The sequence below is a fragment of the Acanthisitta chloris genome, unplaced genomic scaffold (assembly GCF_000695815.1).
Source record: "Acanthisitta chloris isolate BGI_N310 unplaced genomic scaffold, ASM69581v1 scaffold9169, whole genome shotgun sequence".
Taxonomy (NCBI): domain Eukaryota; kingdom Metazoa; phylum Chordata; class Aves; order Passeriformes; family Acanthisittidae; genus Acanthisitta; species Acanthisitta chloris.
In genome coordinates, this window is record NW_008690806.1 from 106,989 (window position 1) to 114,367 (window position 7,379).

A 7,379-nucleotide genomic window follows, 5' to 3' on the forward strand; every position below is an offset into this window, starting at 1 on the left:
TTTCAGTGAAACAGAACAATGACCATTTTTGTAGTGATTAAGAAAAATTACATCACTTATAACACAAAGTATGAATGCAGTATTCAAAGTATCCTCTTGGCAGCGAGGCATCAGCAGAACTCCAAGTTTTGCTGGCAAACCAAGAGTTAAAGAAACAATCTAAAAGCAAATGCAAAAACAATGAAAAGGGAAAGATAACAGAGCTGAATAACAGCTGTGCTTCAAAACATAACTTCTGTGTTTATATTTTAGCTCCCTTAGGCATTTTCTTATCCCTGTCTCTGAAGCAAAGAAACCCATCTCCTATCAAGCCTTTGGCTGCAGAGAACAAGGCTGCCTGGTCCACACATGTGGTATCTCTTCTCTGTGACGCCTGTTTTCTTAATTCTAGGCATAGCAACCAAACAAATACTGGGTTTCTGCTCAATATAAGAAGGTATTGAAATTCATACTGCATCCAACAATCTTAGAAAAATTCAATAATTTCAACAGTGGAATTTACATCTAAGAGAACAATGGGTCTTGCTCACTTCCAAATTTTACTGCCGCTCCATGGAAAATAAACTCAATTTTTACTGTTTATTTCAGCAGAAACAAATTAATGCTACCTGCTAGCAGTGGGAGAATTAGCAGTCCACTTGTTCATACTTGTTCATACCCACCGTCAGCAAAGTCAGGGAGTCCATTCTGGAGAAAGGGACAATGGTGCTAAATTCATTAGTTATCACCACAGTGCCCAAAAAGCTGAGGGACCTTCCACAGGATACTATCTGCTGATATACCTTTGCAGTTAATGAAGCCCTTAAATACAAATGCAAATCCTGCCTGCCTTGTTAAAAGTAAAAACTGCAACTCAGGGTGTACCTTCTGGGGACCTTTTTTCTTTTTTGGCTCCAATTCTACCTAAATTCTTTCCTAATCATCTCGTTTTCTAGGGCAATGAAGTCCAAGCTGAAGGACAGACTGCTGAGGCCAACAGAAGAATGCCCACCACTCTGTTTGCTGAGTTAAGCAGTCAGGATCCCAGACCCACTACAGCTCCCAAAAGAACCAGCTCCTCCTCCTTCTCTGCATGGGCTAAGACAGACACCTCAAACACCAAGGATTCCAGCCATCAGGTTGTTCAGCCTTAACAGTTTATGGTTTTTCTGGTCTATTCATAGAACATGTCCTGCCACACCCTTTCTACAAGTGTCAGCCCTCTCTGGAAAACAGCCCAGCCCATGGAGAAAACAGCCTTTGGGTCACCTGTTGGTAGCAAGCTACTTAGCTAAAAGAAGAGCTGCTCTTCTCATTAATCCTTCATGAGCCATTTAATGCAGACCTTAATCACCCTTCATAAGGTTCTGTAACTGCAGCTCCTCACAGAGGTTTGTTTTTTTCTTAATAAGACTGTAAATGTTGATTTGACAAAGAACTTTTAAACAGGTGCTTCAAACCAGTAGAAAAACTTTAGTTCCACTACAGAACTGGAGGTGGCTTTAAGGAAGCAGCAGCTTGACGAAATTTAACAGGCTTTTCTCTTTATTTGACTCCCACAAAAAAAAAAAGTCAAATTGTTTTAATGGAGTCCCATGGTCCAAGATATAATAATAAACAGAAAGGAATATTTCCATTGGCTGAATATTTCAAATTCTTCTTCAATAATTTTATTAATTTTCTGATGATACATCTTGACAAACTATAATCTCTCATTCATAATAGCAAAGTATGTCTTGCATAACAACATATGACATTTATAAACGTATTGCATAACAACATATGACATTTATAAATGCTTATGCTTAATTTCAGCTCGGACACAGAGGTTTGTCATAATGAATGAATGGATACTAACCTAAGAAATGAAATGCAGCAATCGAGTTTATAATTATCTTAGTAACTCTGGTGAACCCTAAGCCATTACAACATTAGGGCTTTTACAACCCTCCAATATTGACTGTGTGGTACACTAGAACCTGATAAATGATTGAGGAAAAAAAGTACTTTAAAATGTCATGCTCTTCTGGTGCCTGACAAACATTGTGAATGTCACCATTCACTTCTGCACTTACTGTCAGCAAGGTCTTCTGCAGTTTCCTAGGAACAGCATGTACATCATTAATGCTAGACAGGTCATCCAATTAATGATGACTAACCACTGCCATTTTCAGGTTGGGCTGTATTTGTACATTAAAGACAGTAATTTCTAAAATGTAAGGACAAAAAGCTTAACACCTTCTAATTATATATACTACGAGTTAAGGCAATGTCATGCCACTAGTCATGGTCTAACGTCAAACAGCCTTAAAATGTACAGTATTTCACTAATGGAAGTGCAAGCCACACGGAAGAAAACCAATTAACTACTGGGAAGTTTAAGTGCTTAATGAACTGTTTTGCAAATCAGCCTCAAATACCCTTAAAAATTGAGTCCTTCTGCTTTCCTGTATTTCTTATGGAAAAGCCAGCAAAGTTCTTGAAGTGTTTCTGATTACTTACAGTTGCTTGTCATCTTTAATCTGGCAATCAGTAAACTTGTCTTGTAGATAAATGGAATTAAAAAAAATCTCAGAATCCCTGCTGGCAAAAAATTCATTCATTAAATGTTACTGAAGACCTCCTTATGCTCCACATTTTTGTTACAAGTTTAAAAAAGACAGAAATTCTCTGGAGATAACTACATGAAGAACCAAAGATTATAAAATGGGTTTCTCCTTTGACTATGAAAAAAGTAAGACAGGAAAAGAAAATAAATGAGGATGCGAAATAGGCAAGTGAACAAATTAGAAATTTTAGATTGCTAACGCCCTGTAAACTAAATATCTTGAACTTGCCTCAACAGCATTGCAGTGGAAACGTTGATATCCACAATTTGTGTGAAAATAGCACTGAAAGATAGAGCTGCAATGCAGTAGTAGTTTCTAAATCATTGTAAAGGCCTTATATAATTTTAGGGCAACATTTACTAACAAAGTAGCATTGGTCTAACATTGCTCGAAGAGAAACTACTGGAAGTTTCACAAGTGGTATACATAAAAGCAGAAACAGGTCAACACCAAAGGCCTTTGAAAAATCTAACATTTCACTTTCCTGCCACTAACTGCTAGAAATACACTGAGAAGAAAACAAGAGGAAAAGAAAATCAGGGATCTTTTGGGAACCTCTTGCTTTAAAAAAAACACATGCACTTTTAACAGCTATGATTCAGGGGCAGTTTTAAGCTCTTTCTGGAAATTTTCATAATTTGAACACTACTGGTTAAAATTAAAGTTAACAATAAAGTCTGTACAGCACATTGAACTTGAAGCAAAAGCTCACAAACCGCAGTTCTGTTTCTGCTGGCCTTGACACATAAATTAAGATGCAATCCCCATTCTACTGAGTACAAAGTCTGTCAGTTGGGCTTCAAACTAGGATCTGAGATGTCTTTGCATCGGAAATTAAATTCTCTAGACAGATTACCTCATGCTCAAGACAGCTATTTCCACCAGAAAGGTTCTGCATGACTCAGTGCTTTCTCCAGGTTTCCAACAGCCCACTCTCACTCGGGCACTACAGGACTTAGCACAGCCTCCCACGAGAAGTGGGCAAAGCATCTGCTCAGCTCCTCTAGTCCCCACCTACAGCTCTTTGTTGGCACATCCCTGTGATCTTTCCACAACATGGTGTGCTTACACTGAACTGTTGCAGTGTGCAGCCCTGGATCCAGCATTTCCAGAAAAGCCCACTTGCTTTACCACAGACTACAACAGCTTTTGCCTACTAGATTGGTGCTACTGCGCAAAAACTGACGGTCCTATCTAATACAGGTGGTGATGACTCTTTAAATCATAACAAATCACTTGTAAAGCAAAACAAGTTTACTTATTTAATCAAAATCTTTTAACTTAATAAGAAACACTGAAATGAGAGATACACAATCCCCACATTTTATGTAATGGTGTTAAAAATCCATCTCTGATTCAAAGCAGATTTAAAAAATCATCAAAATTTTAGAAGCAACAGATAACCATCTATATGTACAACTGGGTTAACCAAATTAGTTTTACAATGAATTGCATTTTTCATGCCCTAGGAAAACTGAACAGGACTTTGCATTTAAAGAATTCATTACAGTGTTACAGCAGCAAGTATTATTATCTCAGCATTGAAGAGGAGGTTCCCAAGAAACCAAATGTGAAATTGGTTTTCATCCTTACCACTACGTGAACTACTCTTACCAGTTTTTAGCAGAGTATGAGACAGGTTTTTTTACCTCCCAGGTTTTGCTCTCACTGCTAGTAAAAAACACGGACCAAAATGTACCCTGGTGTTCTTTGTAAATGACACTGGCAGTACAGAGATGTCATGAGTAACGCGACGTCCACTGTGATGCTGGCTGTGGGATGTAACAGATTCAATTAAGCTCTTCCACTGTGCTCAGTAAGAGGGAAGGATTTTCCATTTATAACTCTGTATGACCAAGTGAATTTTCATTTCAAAGGCACTCACTGTATCCTTCAAGTTTTGGTTGGCAGATAGAGCAAAGATTATTTTTTTTTCAATCCATCAATTCATCATCAAAATAGACCCAACTTAGAGAAAGTTGATACATAATTTAGACATGTATTTATGATGGTTCCTCATCAAGTTCACTTAATAAGCTTTCTCTCTTCAGCAAACTCTGGAATCAGTTTTTTCACTTCAGCTCTGAAGGTACTTGCCAGCCATCAGAGCACTTCAAAAGGACTGATCTCAACTATCTCATTCCTTTTGCATGCAACAAACATACGGGAAATTTCAAAGCTAAACTAGTTCAAACAACTGCTGCCAGCAGCAGACACATTTGGGCTCTGCTTTTCCTCATCTTCATTTCATGAAGGAAAGAAGCAAAAATCAGAAAAAAAAATCATTTATACCTAGATTCCACACTCTAAACTCAAAGAACTGGCCAGAAATGCGGGACAAATGAGGTGAAGAAACAAAAGCTCTCCCTTATTAATGGAACCAAACAAAGAAAAAGTCAATGAAAACATGTAAATAATTCTTTCCCAATCAGTTATACAGGCCCAATTAAGCATTGCTACGTAGGACTAGATTGGCTGTTAGGAAGAAATTCTTTACTGTGAGGGTGGCAAGGCATGGGAACAGGTTGCCCAGAGAAGCTGTGGCTACCCCATCCCTGGAAGTGTTCAAGGCCAGGTTAGATGGGGCTTTGAGCAACCTGATCTAATGTAAGGGGTCCCTGCCCACATCGGGGGAGGGGGTGGCACTAGATGATCTTTAAGGTCCCTTCAAACCCAAACCATTCTATGATTCCCTCTGCCAAATGGGAGGCAAAAAACACAGAAGTGCAAACACAAGCTTGCTCAGAGGCAATTTCCAGGCTGGAAATGACAGGCACCGTGATTTCCCCAGCAGTGCACAGAGCAGAAAGTAAACCTGAAAAGGGTTGAGGGAGTAAAGTCAGGCCAGGGCTCCTCCTCCTCTAGCATCATGCCCCAGAACTCACTGAGAGGTCATGTTCCAGGAGGAAAGCAAGCTTGGGCAGCATTCAGGGCTGCGCTCCCTTGGCTGCACCAGCGTGTGTGAGGGAACACTCATGTTGTTCATATTCATCCAGCAAAAGTATTTGCATTGTTCTCCCCATTGAGGAGAGCTATTTGTGTCTGAAAAGTATCACAATTCTTCTCACAAGGATGTTCTGGGTCCTTGAAAAATATACTTTCTGTGCTTAAGGATCTAGGAATAACTAGTGGTAAGCCTCCAGACTTCCTCCCCTGATTTCCAGGAGCCTTTCTGAGGCATCAAAGTGGCACTTGTGACTCCACCAAGGCTACTCACACTGGATGGTCCTTCTTTACTAGAAACATGCTTCTATTCCACTGCTGTTTTGTCACAGTCTGACACTGTGGAAAAAACCTTGTGGGCTGCAGATCTGTGATTCAGACACATGATGCTGAAGTGCATTGGTCATTGCTAACAGATGGAAAGGGATAAAATCTCCCCATCAATGTACATCTGTAACATGTCCCTTGTGTAGACACCATGTTACAGATTAAGAGCTCCATTTGCACTGGCATATTTATTCAGCTCCCCTTGCTTAGATGAGCCCTAATATATATTGATCTTAGCTCCTGTGATTATTTGCCATGGAGTTTACATAAAGTGTTATAAAGTGACCTTACAAAGTGACAGTAAGAAAGCCAAAGGCAAACTGCAAAAGCTAATTATGCTGTTAATTTACTCCTTTGTGGGGAAAAAAAAAGAAATTAAAGATTGACCTTTGAATACTAACAGAGGACACCATTTAAATCAGAACACAACCAACCTGATTTATGTCCCTATTCTCAGAAACAACACCCAGGTAGCTTCTTTTATTTCTAAATTATTTTACTATCACCCTTTTGGTATAAATAATTCTTCTTTCATCATCTTAGATGCTAGGTTTGTTCCTTGTTGGGGTGTTTTTCCAGAAAAAATACAGCTGCATTGTAGACTTAAAAACCTAGCAAACTCTGTAAAACACTGCTAAGAAAGAGTCATTGAAATCTGTTCTTCTGCTGCACTTCACCTCCAACTTGATTTTAGCAGCTAACACTCTCTCAAGTTTCTGCATTTAAGGTATGAATGCTATTGATTTCCAACAGCAAATCTCAATTGTACTTGTTCTTGAGATAGCAATGGTTAAATCAGGTCAGTATGAAGCAGCAGAAAATGAAGGTTAAGTGCATAGAGAGTGATGAAGATCAGTAGAGCAACACTACATATCCAAACACTGCAACACTGGCTTCAGAATGTTTCGATGGTACGTAAAATTTTAAATAAAAATTGGTATTGTACCTTAATGATTTATTTATAGTCAGTTGAGGTGAAATGCAGACCTGGATGCTTAGAGGTCTATCGTGTCACCCCCACTTATGTTAAAGATATAAATACTCTTCATAAAATGCCCCTCGTATCATCTTAAACATTAAAAAGAAAAGAAAAAAAAAAGGTGATTATTCCTAGCAAGGCACTATAAGGAGAGGAAGCTAAACTGGTGCAGAGGCTAATAAAATCAAGCTTCGTGCGTAAGAGGAAGAAGTGAATCATATAACAGCTTGCTGACTTGAGAATAATGATGGAGATAACTGAACCAGACAAATCCATTGTCTCAATAGCAGATGGGAGTGGATCCACAAGGCTTTCAAGAGATGTTTTGCCTTGAAATGAGGGAGCTCCAGACAAAAAAAAAATCCATATGGACACTGACCCTGACATTGCAAACCACAGCACAGCTGTATAGCTGTGAGACACAGAACAGCTTTCCTAGGATAGAAACAAACTGTTAAAAAAAGATCTGTAATGGCTTTTAGGTCTGCTCAGAGGCACACATCCTACTGCCCTAAAAACAGGCAGATTCTTTTCCTCATATA